Source organism: Bactrocera tryoni, chromosome 5, assembly GCF_016617805.1.
Source record: "Bactrocera tryoni isolate S06 chromosome 5, CSIRO_BtryS06_freeze2, whole genome shotgun sequence".
Classification (NCBI taxonomy): domain Eukaryota; kingdom Metazoa; phylum Arthropoda; class Insecta; order Diptera; family Tephritidae; genus Bactrocera; species Bactrocera tryoni.
Genome location: NC_052503.1, coordinates 7,156,390 through 7,170,747, shown reverse-complemented (window position 1 = coordinate 7,170,747; position 14,358 = coordinate 7,156,390).

The window sequence follows — 14,358 nt, the reverse complement described above, 5'->3', positions numbered from 1 at the left end:
GGTAGTGGCCAGAAACGATTATTTTACAGAAGTTGACGACTTCCGGTCTTAGACCAAGTATCCATATAAAAAAACGGTTGACGATTATTAAGAAAAAAATCGTTTATCTAAAATTTGATCGGCTAGTTTGTGTGACAGTTATATGCTATAGAGGTCCTGTATCAGCGATTCAAACATATGAGTAGCCTCTTGAGGAGAAAATGACGTTAACAAAATCCCAGATCGATATCTCCAAAGCTGAGTGATTAATTTGCGTATACAGGCGGACATCCAGACGGACATCTGAGTAGCCAAATCTATTCAGCTCGACACGTTGATCATTTACACTTGTATGTAGTATAATATTTACTTTATAGGGTCTCCGAAGCTTCCTTCGCGACAAACTTAATAATCTTGTTCAGTGTATAAAAAATTAATAAAAGGTAATGTATCAAAACTATAGCTTCTAATATTTTTCAAAACCATGGATCTTACACAGACCCTCATAAGTCAGTTTGTATGAATAACGTCAAAATTAGTAACAGAACTTAATGAGAAAGTCATTGAAGCTCTACTTGCAAGGTCCTCTATATTCTCTCCCTTTCATGATTTATTGTGTTTAAGTTCTCTAGCCTTTTCTAGATCAGATTTCCTAAGAATATGAGAACCGATTGCTCTTGACATTCAACAAAATTATAGTAAGCGCATAACTCTTAGTCGAGACATTTGTTAGTTGACCGGCTATTTACGAATATTTATTCAAATGAAAGCCAAAGAAAAGAGATATCAATCGGCAAATGTTAGGCGTACAGAGTAGCAACATTGGATCACCAAAGGCGACAACATTAAAGCTACGGCCAATAAACAAATCTGCCAGATAAATGCTGGCTAAGCTGAGGTTGGACTTGAAGCTGACTTGGCCAGAAATGTAAAGCAATGCTACAACACAGGAAGTGAAGCTTAACAGCAACAAAAAGCAAAAACTATTAAATAGAGGATAAGATATGACTACTGTTTTTTCTCTGTGGCGACTTCACTTCACTACCATTGTTGAAGATGTTGACGATGATGGCGAAGATGACGATGGCAATGATGACGATGACGGCTTGGCTGTTGCTTTGCTCGCTTGGCTTTTAAAGCTGCGGATGTGAAGTGAAGCAGCGCCAAAGCACGGTTCATTGCTACGAGAAAACACTGCGAAAATAAGACGAAACAAACCAAAAAGATTGCGATGAACAAGATTACATAAGGCAGTGGACGCCAAACGGGTATGAAATGTAGTGGCACGAAATGTAAAAAACCGAAATAAAAGTGGTTGCATAAAAAATTGCATTTCCGCCACTGTTGATTGAAAGTTGGCGCAGCAAAAAGAAGTAATCTCATACAAACAAACCACACATACAAATAACGGTGCTTGACTGTGTGTGTTGTGTGTGTGCGAATACAACTGACATCGGGAACGCTTGTGAAGAACTACTGTGTGGCAGCAACCAGCAAGAACAGGAAGCTCAACTGGGCAATGAGAACAACAATTGCATGGCTGGAAGCAGCAACAACACCAACAACGGCTGCAACATTTTATAGTTTGTTGCTGCTTTCATTTAGCAATTACCAACCTGGTGTACGCGTATGTGTGGATGTGTGTGTGGGACTGCATGTCGTACATACATATGTTTGTTTGAATTTGCTAGATGTGCGGCAGAGTGGCGGTCAGCTGCTAGTGGCCGCGTTCGTTGCCACCACTCTAGCCAAACACGGCAGCCTATAGTGTGAAAAATCGCCCTAGGCCTTAAGTTCCATGCAGGTTGGTGTCTACAAATATAAATATATATGAAAGCGCCGCACGGATTTCTAGTGACGTAATTATGACTTGAGAATGGATGCCGGGGGCTTACGGTGCTATTGTTAATGATTGTGATGCAGAGCAGCAAAACATTTTGAACTATCTTCGGATATTTGATCTTGGTACTCGTAACTTTATATGCTCCATGTTGTGGATAATGTTTTTTTTTTCTTTCTTCTTTTTCTTGTTGTGTGCACGACTACTTAGACTAGATGAGGAGGTAAATTCTAAGTGCCAGATGTGATTAGGCCAATGATATAGCAGACAGAATAATTGGTATAATTTATTTAAAATAGCTACCGAACTATTTTTCTTGGTGCTGGTATCCATGAGCTGGCTTGTTGTCCATTTCTTCTTACAACCACTATGAGACTATTTGAAATCAGCTGGCAACGCATTAAAACTTCGAATGCATAAGAACTAGAAGAGACTGAAAGTGTTAGAGACTCTGACGTATGTACTTTCCTTATACAAGCTGAAATTGGTCACTCCTGCTACAGTACAATGAGGGACCTAAATAAGTTTTAATACAATTTTTCAATGAAGCTGGTGACATATGTTATAATTTATAAATTTTATTAGGCCCGAACTGTATAATTTACTTTTGGATCGATTCTTTGGTCTTTAAGGTTTCTAAAAAAGTGTTCTTGCTGATAGAGTTTATGTCTTATTATGCCTAGGTCAGTCTAAATGTGTACATTAGTTGGTCCCGACTTTTTCCAGTTATCAAATATCTTAGATTTTCTAATTCATACCCATAAGAATAGGCATTAACTGCACAATGATTTCACTGAGTCTCAGTCAAAAGTTAAATAGCCGGGCCATTTTTTTTCTTTCCTACGACACAACCGTTAAGTTGGTATCTTATATATCTGATCTCTTTTCCAAATACCTTTTAAAGAAATTACTGTAATACATCACTGAAATTCTTTATTCTTGTGAAAGTATATTCGATGACATTATGTGTGGAGCTCGATTTCTTTTGCATGGCCACCACGATCACGCTTGCAGAAGTCCAGACGCTGAACCCAATTTTCGACGGTTTTCGAGCATATATCGCCCGATACTGCTGCAATTTCACGTTCGATATTCGTACGAAGTTCATAAATCGTCGCTGGCTTCTTGGCATAGACCATAGACTTGACGTAGTCACACAGGAAATAGTCTAACGGCGTCAAATCACAAGACCGATTCGGCCAATTGACCGGACCATTTCGTGAGATAACACGTTCAACACACTTGGTTTTCAACAAATCGATTGTGACATTCGCTTGTTGGATCCACATATTGTCCAAGTCCATATAATCGAATTTGTGGCACAGATATTCGGTTATCATAGAGCGGCAGCGATTCTCATTCACAGTAACGTGCCGGTCTTGATCATCACATAAGAAGTTCGCTCCAATGACGCCGCCGGCCTATAAATCGCACCAAACCGTAATTTTTTCGGGATGCAATTGTGACTCATGGAGTACGTGTGGATTGCTGTCTGACCAATAACGCATATTTTTCTTATTGACGAAGCTATTCAGTGAGAAATGAGCCTCATCGCTGAAGATGATTTTTCGATGAAAATTCGGATCATTTTCAAGTTGTTGCTCAGCCCAATTCATGAACATACGACGATTCTGATGGTCAAGAGGCTTCAGTTTTAGCGTCAATTTGATCTTGTCAGGATGTAGGTCAAGATCGTTTCGCAAAATTCACCACAACGACGTCACAAAGATGCCCAACGCTTGAGGACGACTTGATATTCTCGACACTATTTTGTGCTGTGCTTGTAGACGCTCAATTGTTGATCTGACAGGTCGATTATGAGGACCATAAATTGAACATAGCGCTCTTATGTTAAAGTTGAGACCACTGACTCCAATTTCGTAGTTGGATCGTATATCTTTCCTTGATGAAATGGCAAACCCTACTGAAGGGAAATTGCAAAATGTGGCGTCGTTTGCTATCCTTATCGGACTACTTTTGCAGCCTCCCTATTGGAAAACCCGTTGTTATATGTGACTTCTTCGGAAGCAAGACTTTAAGTTTTCAAGCTTCAAAAGCACGATTTCTATGTTATTTGACAAAGTCTTCCAAGGTTTGGATCTATCGATGTTTAAAGTTTGAAATGGTTTCTGCAATTTCCCGCATTTTCAGTTCTCTTATTAATTTACCTCTAAATAAGTACGCATATAGTATCTTAGTAGAAATATTACTTTAAAGTTGTGACAGGAATTTATGTGACACAGAACTGTCACTTACTTCAGTGCATCAACTTCATGCAACAAAGCAACTTGCTACGTGACATTTTATAAATCACACTGAAGGCTGCCAAGGCAAATTGGGACGACTGTTGCGAATTGTGCTCCAATTTACCGGGAATAAGTAAGTTCAACATTTCTTATTGCCACGTTTAGTGAAAGAATAAGGATAGTGAAGCAAGCACCATTGTAGCTCTTTATAAATTACACGCAAATGAAACTGACACTTCTTTTTTTATTTTTGTTTTTGTTAAAATGAAAGTTTAATGGAGAATATGTATTTACTAATGCCTAAGCGAAAGAATAATAGGGGTCAGTGTAACAACAACATGTACATGGATCTACATGGAAACGCTTTGAAAGTTGCAAGGATAAAAAAGTACCGTACAACCAAGCAAAGTGCTAGCGTGGCGTTGTTAGTAAGAAGATGTTTTATCTGCTCGTTTTGTAGGCGAATACAAATTGCATTTTATGCCACAAATTTGAAAGCAGCTGTTTTGTGCGAGCAAAGGAAATCGGTTGCAAGCACAAACCAAGGCGAGCAGCTGGCGAAACAATGACCGCAACACGACGCTTAACGCTTAACGCTGACCGATGACTGCTTGCCGGAGTGCAGTCGTATTTAGATCGGGAGAAAGCACAATGGGTGCGAGCTAGAGCCGCGTCTCAGCTGGAACTGGCGTCTTAAAGGCCGCTCGAATTTATGGCCTCGTACAATGTTAGCATTGCGGTAAAATTTGCAAAAATATTTGCAGCGTTATTTGCCAGCGCCGCAGCGCCTAATGTGCTACGTTGGCCGTTGCACCATAGCGTATTGTGGTTGTTGTTGCTGCAATTGAGGTGCAGTGAAAACGGTCAACGCTAATGCTGTAATGCAGAGCAGGAGCAAGAAATGGGCAAAAAGCGGGGGAAAAGCTTATGAAATGTGCAGCAATGCTTGCTTTTTACTGCTTGCCACATTATGGGGCAATTACCGTGTACTTTGATTGCACGTTGTTGCTTTCTGTTGCTCACTGTTACTTGTGTATTTAAGTATGTTCACTATTTTAGCGCAATTATCGGTCAATTGCCGCGCGCATTCGGCTATTGGCGCATACATACAGTGGAGGGCATTAAACTGTGGATGCTGAAAAAATATATGTATGATTTAGTAGCTAATGACTCATAAGTGTTATATTAACACTAAGGTATATTTAAGCATAAAAATAATATAACGGTATATTTCCAAACAGTAAACCGCTTTATATTGCTTTGTTTCGTAAAGTGTTTCGATAGGTACAATGGTATAAAATGCAAATTTTTATAATTTTTAAAGAGATTCCAATTAAAATTGGAAAATGTGAGCTGTTTAGAAAGTAACAGGTTTTTGGGATATCAATGAAATTCTTTATGATTATGAAAGTTATTCGATGCCATTATGTATGGAACTTGAATTCTTATTCATGGCCATCACGGGCACGGTTGCTGAAGTTGAGACGCTGAACCCAATTTTCGACCGTTTTTAGGCATAAGTCGGTCGATACTGCTCCAATTTCACGTTGGATATTCGTTTCATAAATCGTCGCTGGCTTCTTCGCATAGACCATAGACTTGACGTAGGCTCACAGGAAATATTCCAACGGCGTCAAATCGCACGACCGAGGCGGCCAATTGACCGGACCATTTCGTGAGATAACCACACTTGATTTTCAATAAATCGGTTGTGACATTAGCTATGTGGCTTGTGGCGCCTTTCTGTTGGAACCACATATTGTCCAAGAAGAAGTACGGTCCAATGACGCCGCCGGCCCATAAACCGCACCAAACCGTAAAGTTTTCGTGACGCAATGGTGAGTCATAGAGTTCATGTGGATTCCTCCCTGAACGCATATTTTCTTATTGACGAAGCTATTCAGCAAGAAATGAGCCTCATCGCTGAAGATGATTTTCAAGTTCTTGCTCAGCCCAATTTACGAACATACGACAATTTTGGTGGTCAAGCGGGTTTAGTTCTTTCATAAATTTGAACTTGTAAAGATGTAGACCAAGACTTTTTTGCAAAATTCGACCTACCGACGTCACAGAGATGCCCAACGCTTGAGAACGAATTGTGAGAGATTGATTTGGGTTTTGGGGATGCGCTGGCGGCAGCAATATTAGTTTCTTTGTCTCACACGGAAACATTTTGTACTGTGCCTGTGGATTAAAATTTTTCCATTAGAGGCTCAATTGTTGATCTATTTGGATAATTATGACGCCCATAAACTGGACGTAGAGGTCTTAAAGTTGAGGCCACTTACTCCTAATTTCGGTAGTAAATTTCAATAATTTTGAGCCATTGTTTGAACGTATATCTTTCCATGATGAAATGGCAAACTTTACTGAAGAGAAATGACAAAAGAGTGGCAAAAAATATGTCGTCATTTCTTGTCCCTAACGGTCTACTTTTATAACGTCCATATGAAAAGACCAGATATTTCAATTTTTTTTTTATTTTTTAATTTAAAAATTCTGTATAAAAAAATTTTTACAGAGTCTGATAATAGGCAAGTGAAGATTGATCTGAGAAGCTGATTCCTTAGTAAGCCGCACAAGTATCATAATGCATAAGTATCTGAAAAAAGCTGCAATATTTTTTTCCGTCCCGGTTTCAATGTCCACTGCTTTAAAAACTCGCGTATTGCCATTTGCTTCTACGTCGCCTGCTTCTATGAATGTTCATTTCGCAAGCTCATAGGCGTTTAAAATTGTTGTGCCATAAAAAGATGCTGATGAGTTTCAGTTGTAAATCAATTAAGTAGCACAAGAGCAAATATTTAAGATGCTCACCACCAATAAACTAATTGCAGCATGTGAGCGCTATAAAGACTCATATGCCATAAAAGGTATCTATGCATGTGTACATACATATGTATGTGAGAGCGTTTATATGATGATTAGATAGCGGCGTTAGCTCTTTTGTTTTATTTTCTCATTGCAGCGCCAGATTTTTCGAAATCACAAAACACAAACACCGTCGCACTCACACTCACTTCCACCGGCTGTTAGTCTAAAAATAATGCCTTAATTACGATTAAAATCAGGCTTACAAGCAAGCGCGCAGTAAAGTAGATAAAAATTTCGTTGAGATTTGAAATTTGCACCCCCATTAACCTTAGAAAGTTGGAGAACGGGCGGGCGTGCGTTTCCTGGTTTTCATTAAGTTTTACTTAATTTGACTTTTGCTAATCAATTTTCAGGTGAAATCGCAAAATCGAATTTTGTGTTGTTAGCAGCCGAATGTTGCAAAGCAAATGCAAGTTTAATGAATGCTTTTGTTGTTTTGGGAAGTGGAGCGATCGTCGGTTAAACGTGACAAAATTCGGGTGTGACCAAGTGGAGTTGAGCATTTTCATGTGAAAGTGCAATGGTTGTGGTTTCCTCATACCCAAAATGCTAGTGTTAAAATTTATCTCTTATAATTCAGTAAAATGCACTGAAATCGCTGTAAACGTTCGTGCAAAGTTCAATTAATTTATTTGCGATCCATTTTAGTGCATCGAGTTCAAACTTTCCATTTTGCTATTGTTGAGTGTACATTTGTATGAAGTATAAACTTAGTATTTACATACATAGTATATGTGTACACATACTTATGTATATCGGCGGTATATTATAACTGTTAACTGGCCGTGCTGCAATCAGCCACAACGCGATGAAACGCTATCGTCGGATGGATCTAGTCGAAAGGGCTAGCGTGGCGTATTAGCCGAGATGAAGAGAGAAAGGCCGCAAAAGTACGTTCGCTTTCCGTTACAAACTGGAGTATAGTGTCCATTTGAGTGTTTAATATAACAAATATACTTAACCATAGCAAAATATTTCTTTAAGTCTCTTTAGAAACTCTCTTTTAGTGTTTATGGAAATACAATATGATTTTACACGTCTATTGGGACATGCAAACACATGATGAAAACTAAAAGTTTCCTTAACTCCAAAATGAAGAGACTGGTATTGTAAGGGATCACATGGGTTTCCTTGAACAAAAGACGGCCTATTTTCCTAAAAACATAAATATTTTCTTCAAACTTTTTATTCTTTCTAAGATACCTAAGAATTTTACAAAGATTTTGTGAAATTTTCAAAGCAAAATATCCACTCGGCCATTACGACGGAATTTCCGGCGGGCCATCGGGAAAAATGTGCATTCGGCCATCTTTTCCAACCGACTTTGAAAACACATTTTCGAGAAAAGCGAAAGTGACCATATAATAGGCTTTTAATTAAGAGGCTAACGTTTTGGGATATCAATGAAGTTCTTTATTCCCGTGAATGTACATTCGATGCCATTATGTATGGAACTCGACTTTTTTTTACGTGGCCACCACGAGCACGCTTACAAAAGTGCAGACGCTGAACTCAATTTTCGACGGTTTTCAAGCATAAATCAGTCGGTACTGCTACAATTTCAAATTCGATATTCGTACGAAGTTCATCAATCGTCGCTGGCTTGTTGGCATAGACCATAGACTTGACGTAGTCACACAGGAAATAGTCTAACGGTGTCAAATCGCACGACCGAGGCGACCAATTGACCAGACCATTTCGTGAGATAACACTTTCACCACACTCGGTTTTCAATAAATCGATTGTGACATTCGCTATGTGGCTTGTGGCATCGTCCTGTTGGGACCACATATTTTCCAAGTCTGTATCATCCAATTCGAGCCAAAAATATTCGGTTATCATTGCCGGTTATCGTGCCGGTCTTGATCATTACGTTGGAAGTACTGTCCAACGACGTCGCCGGCCCATAAACCACAACAAACCGTAATTTTTGGGGATGCAATGGTAACTCATGGAGTACGTATGGATTGCTGTCTGACCAATAACGCAAATTTTGCTTATTGACGGAGCCATTCAGCCAGAAATGAGCCTCATCGCTGAAGATGGTGTTTCGATGAAAATTCGGATCATTTTCAAGTTGTTGCTCAGCCCAATTCACGAACATACGACGATTCTGCTGGTCAAGCGGCTTTAGTTCTTACGTCAGTTTGATTGTGTAAGGATGTAGGCCAAGATCTTTTCACAAAATTTGCCACAACGACGTCACAGAGATGCCCAATGCTTGAGAACGACGTGCTGGAGACTGATTTGGGTCTTCGTCAACTGCCACTAAAACATTTTGTATTGTGTTTGTGGATTAAAATTTTTCCAATAGACTCTCAATAGTTGATCTGATAGAACGATTATGACGATCATAAATTGGACGTAGCGCTCTTAAAGTGGAAGTCACTGACTCTAAATTTCGGTAGTAAATTTTTATAATTTCGGCAAGTTGTTGGATCTTATATCTTTCCATAATAAAATGCAATTTTTACTGAAGAGAAACGTCAAAAAAACGGTGAAAAATATGGTGTCGTTTCCTATACATTTATGAATCTTATCACGGTAAACAATTACTTAAGTTACTAGAAAAAGTTTTCTCCAAATATTACAAAGAATAATGCCCTCATGTATATATGTACATGATAGTACACGCTTTGAAACAAATGTTAGATGACCCAATTTAATTGTTCCATAAAGCGCCACGCTTTGGCTGCTGAGCTCCAGAGTAAGATTGTAATTCTTTTCTAATCATATTGGCACGATTCCGCGTGAAGAGTAGCCACGATGCCATTGGCCTGATAAATTTGACGTTTCCACATTAAAATCAGCTACACGAACGGTAGCACTGACCCAACGGATGAGCCAATTGGACACGCTACTTATAAAGCTGACTCTGCTTTTTTGACTATTTACTTGGTTGCCTTCGCAGGCGATAGAAACTATTTGCTGCAACATTTTCATGCTGCATTTTCGAAATTTCTTCATCTAACTAGTTGCACCGTTATTTTGTTAGAGTTGGCGCATTTATTGTTCGTTGTTTTCGGTTTGCTATTCATGCTCACTCGTGCGTAAAAACAGATTTTTTTCTTTTTGGATGGACTTACGGGGAGTTAAACGAAAAATGCAAGTAATCAAAGTCAATAACCAACTCGGATGTAACGGTATGTTTAGTATTCGGCTTTTTATGAAACATGTGGCAAAGACGAATTAGTAGGTCGGATAATTGTTATAAGTAGGGAGCAAAGAAGTGGACAGTTATAGGCCTAGAGCCGAGGTCATTAGAAGCTTACCTCTGCGGATGACACTAAACTGGGAGCTGAGGCTTCCTTAATTAGAAAATGATGTCTTGCATTCTATGTATGTTTCTGTAAATTTATTGGTATTTATGGTAAATCTGGCTCTTCTTCTATTTATTTAAGCAAAAAATCTGTAGAAAATTGATGAGAATTTAATTGACTGATTGATCGACCTTATGCTGAGGCGACCATATTAAAAAATAAGAGAGAGAGATTTATAGTACATAAAGAAATTTCAACTTACCATATCTCACCTAGGACCTATGCACCTTCATCATATACATATAAACACCAAGCTCCTAAAAAGTACAGCAAACAATTCATACAAACGTTGTCACGCAATAGGATCTTAAAAAGAACAAAATTGGCTTGGGTAAACACCGAGCACAGTCGTATACATATAGATATATACTGGAACATACATATGTATATAAGGCAAATAATTGACTTACCCCCTTCTTCTCTCCCACACGGTCTCCTAAACCAACTGCTTTTCCTTCTAGTTCAATTAACTGCTTCAACTCCTTCGTTACTGCAGAGTAATTGAAGCCCGTCCAAAGAAAAAAGGAGACACTTAGGTGAACGTGAGATGTAACGCCGCTAGCCATGGCGGCAATGTCAAATGGGCCGCGCGGTTACAACCAAGCAAACATTGTCGGAGCCGCCTGGAGTTGGGGGGCAAACGGGGTCATTTTATGTTTGCTTTCCGCCATTGATGTCGAAAGTTGTTACTATTTACATTAGTCTCGTTTTTGCATTATTGCCATTAACGCTTTGGGCCACCGTCTAACGTCTAGTGTCGCTGAGTCGTGCTCAGTCAGTCACATTTAAACGATATTTACATGTCACAAAACTTTAACGATAACAACCCAACAACAAGCAACGATTTCACGAAACGCCCAAACGCTTTAGCTAGCTTACTCCTTTTAAAGCGAGATTATACCGGTATACATTTGTATGTATGTATGTATCTAGAGTATTTTATTAATCGGAGTAGTACTACATTCATGAAATCTGACTCGCGGATAGACTTACTTTATTAAAACTGGAATGAAACTGTTTTGTGTAACGTCTTTCGAAGCTTAATGTGATGGACTATATGGATCTAGAGCCTCTCTTTAAAAAAATTAATATATAGAGTATCTAAAACTATCAAAGTTTTCTACAATAATTTTTAGAAATTCGTAGAACTCACAAACTCTCAAGATGTTTTGAATAATTGAGGAAAGAACAAAAAGCCTTAGGAATTCTTAAGCCGTTCTTAAGGACAGAACGAACTTCGATCTTCAGTAAAAACTAGGGTAGGGTTGGTTAGTTGAAAAGCCTGGCGCAAGAGCGCTAGACCACATGCGACTGCACTTAAGTTATCATTAGGCCTATTGCGCTGCCGGTTTTATCTAGAAACTCAGTTGATTTTGTAAAATACGATATTTTTCCATCCATTCTGTCCAAAGTCTCTAAATTTGAAGCATTGGGAGCCATGAAATGTATCCCGACTCTACTTTTCTGATTTTTTCAAGGTGTGATCTGAACCCTAGACGTTCTTTGTTAATTGATTCGACTAACAATCATCATGTTTTACAAACAGGGGCAAAATAGCGAAGCTCGGCCTGGATTAAGGACAGGTGCCCAGTGATGCCCCTACAATATTGCTAAGCTCCCTTTCAGCTAGAAGTATAAGCTTTTTGGTCCCTCTACCATCAACACCACCCTAAAGTGACTTACTATACCTATGTGTCTCTGTTGCTAGAGTTCCAAGATCTGAACCTCAAATCCAAGTCCAATGCTTTAAACAACCCATGAAGGAGCTAAATGGTTTTGGGCAGCTGGGAACACAATTCCCCTACTCGCCTGCCTTTTCGTTTCCTTGTGTGTCTAAATTGGTATTGGTAAGTCCGGCTTTACTGCGCGAAGTAATCGTTTCGTTTTCTTCTATGACTGGGTACCTGATGATATTAACAGAGCTCTCTACTAAGGGCGATGAAAGTTTAGTCTCGCGAATGGAAATTGAAGGATATTTCTTTATTATCAAAGTCTATAATTTCTACATTCGGATTAGGTGTTTATCCGGTTATAACCAATAAAGTTCACAAAATATGAAAGTTCTTGGAGAACCCATATTTACCAGCTCCCCTGCGGACTATTTTTCTAAAAGATGGCTATTAAGGAATCTCTCCATTTTTATCAAAACGAATTCTTGCTCATATTAAGAATCCCCGCATCAAAAAAATATAATCCAACAGCTTGTAACATAACAAGATAAGAATACTTCTCGCACTCATTATTATCGAGGTCTGACTGTATATATGCTTAGGGTGATTTAAGTTGTTTCGAAATTTAACACCAGCCGAACAGTAGCCGAGAACGCTGAATAAATACAATAAAACGCCAGCAGTAAGAACATCATCCATTTGGTACCCCCATAAATCCATGAGCCCGATAGTTTGTAGGTGTATGGCTGTCGTATGTGTGAAAGCTGTTGGTGCAGCGCTTTAACTGCCGCGCATGCGCAACCCAACTAATTGAATATGTTTATTGTTTTACGACTTCGTTTATTTAGCTTGTGCGTTTTCGATGCGAAAACCAAAAAAGGGCTGACATGGCACTGCGGGAAATGATAAGAATAAAGATGAGATGGAGCTTTGTTGGCTTTAGCGGTTTGCAGATAATATGCGGTGTGCGCGATGTGGAAGCTGTGATTTGTCGATTCGTCGAAAACGTCAGCGTGTCAAACGAGCGCTATTGTTGCAACTGAATTACGAAAATAAATAAAATAATGTAAATATGGACGCAAATAAATAAATATATACATACATACATACTTATATGTATGCGAGATATGCGCTTAAGAATTCTGGGAATTTTTCAAACAAACATATGTACATACAGACAGCATTATTTTTGAGACAACTCTATATGCACGGGCAATTATAGTTACATACATACTTGTACTATAAATTGTCTTTCTTTGCTGATACTTTGAGTCTTTACATTACAATATCTATGTGCGCGTGTTTGTAGTGCTTTTTGATCGCTAACCCCTTTGTCTTCATTACACGTCCATGTCACATTCCCTACGTTGCTCTTCAGCCCATTTATGGGGGCGTTCCAATGACAGGCGTCCTTCCCAGCAGTCTCACACACATACACAAGCACACGTGTTGCATGTGCAACAATGCACTCACCGTTGGGACAACTTTGATGCACCCAGTGTCGCTACCAATATCGCAGAGTGATTCCGACGAGCCTTCAACTCTAATCAACAGCACATCGCACATCTAAGCGAGTTCAGTATTGTTGCACGCCGCCTCAGCTGACGATCTGTCCCATTGCCCTCTTGCTGGTTGATGGCACGGTGGTGTGCTGCCTCGTTGCATTTGTGGAGCTGACATGCGCGATATTTTTATGCGACAGCACACCGTGTTGTGGCACGCATTAAAAATGATCGTTGCTGTATTTATTTTTACATTGATTTTTGCACAAACCTGGTTTTTGATGTTCGGGCTCGGTGCTCTTGACTCGTTGCTGATGTTGATCCGATCCGTTTGGCTGCCATATCATCGCGGCGGCGGTGTTTGCCGTGAACTTGAAATGATTTACATGATTGTTGGCATGCACAGCACCAACATGCGGCAGGGTGTGTCATTTATCGTAACTATAATTTACTGCAGCAGCCGCTGACCCGCAACGGACCGCGACGCTGTTGAGTCTCGGCGTAGGAAATAACGCTGCTTTTCGCATGTAAGTTGGCAAAAAGCAAGCAGAAGTTCGGTTCCCGGTTTTATTTTTAACTGCAGCAACGCGCATGCGCACTGAAGCATTGCCAACCCGACAGTCAAATGACAGCGCAACAGGCACACGTTGAAAAAAGCATACTTGTACGTTTTACCAACTTGTCTGTTTTGCTTTGTCACAGTGTTGGCTGTAGACAGCACGGCAACTCAAATTATGTTGCTTATGTGCATCTAGCTGAAGTCAGTGGACCCAATTAGAAAATTTAGACGATGGAATCAAGTTGGAATCTAGAAGTCGCCAAGTGCTTGTTGAAGACAATAACTGTTTAAACTTGCTATTTTTTTCTTTTCTTGGAAAGCTTACCAAGAAACTCTTTTTGGGGTCTCAGAGTTTCTTGCAAATCACA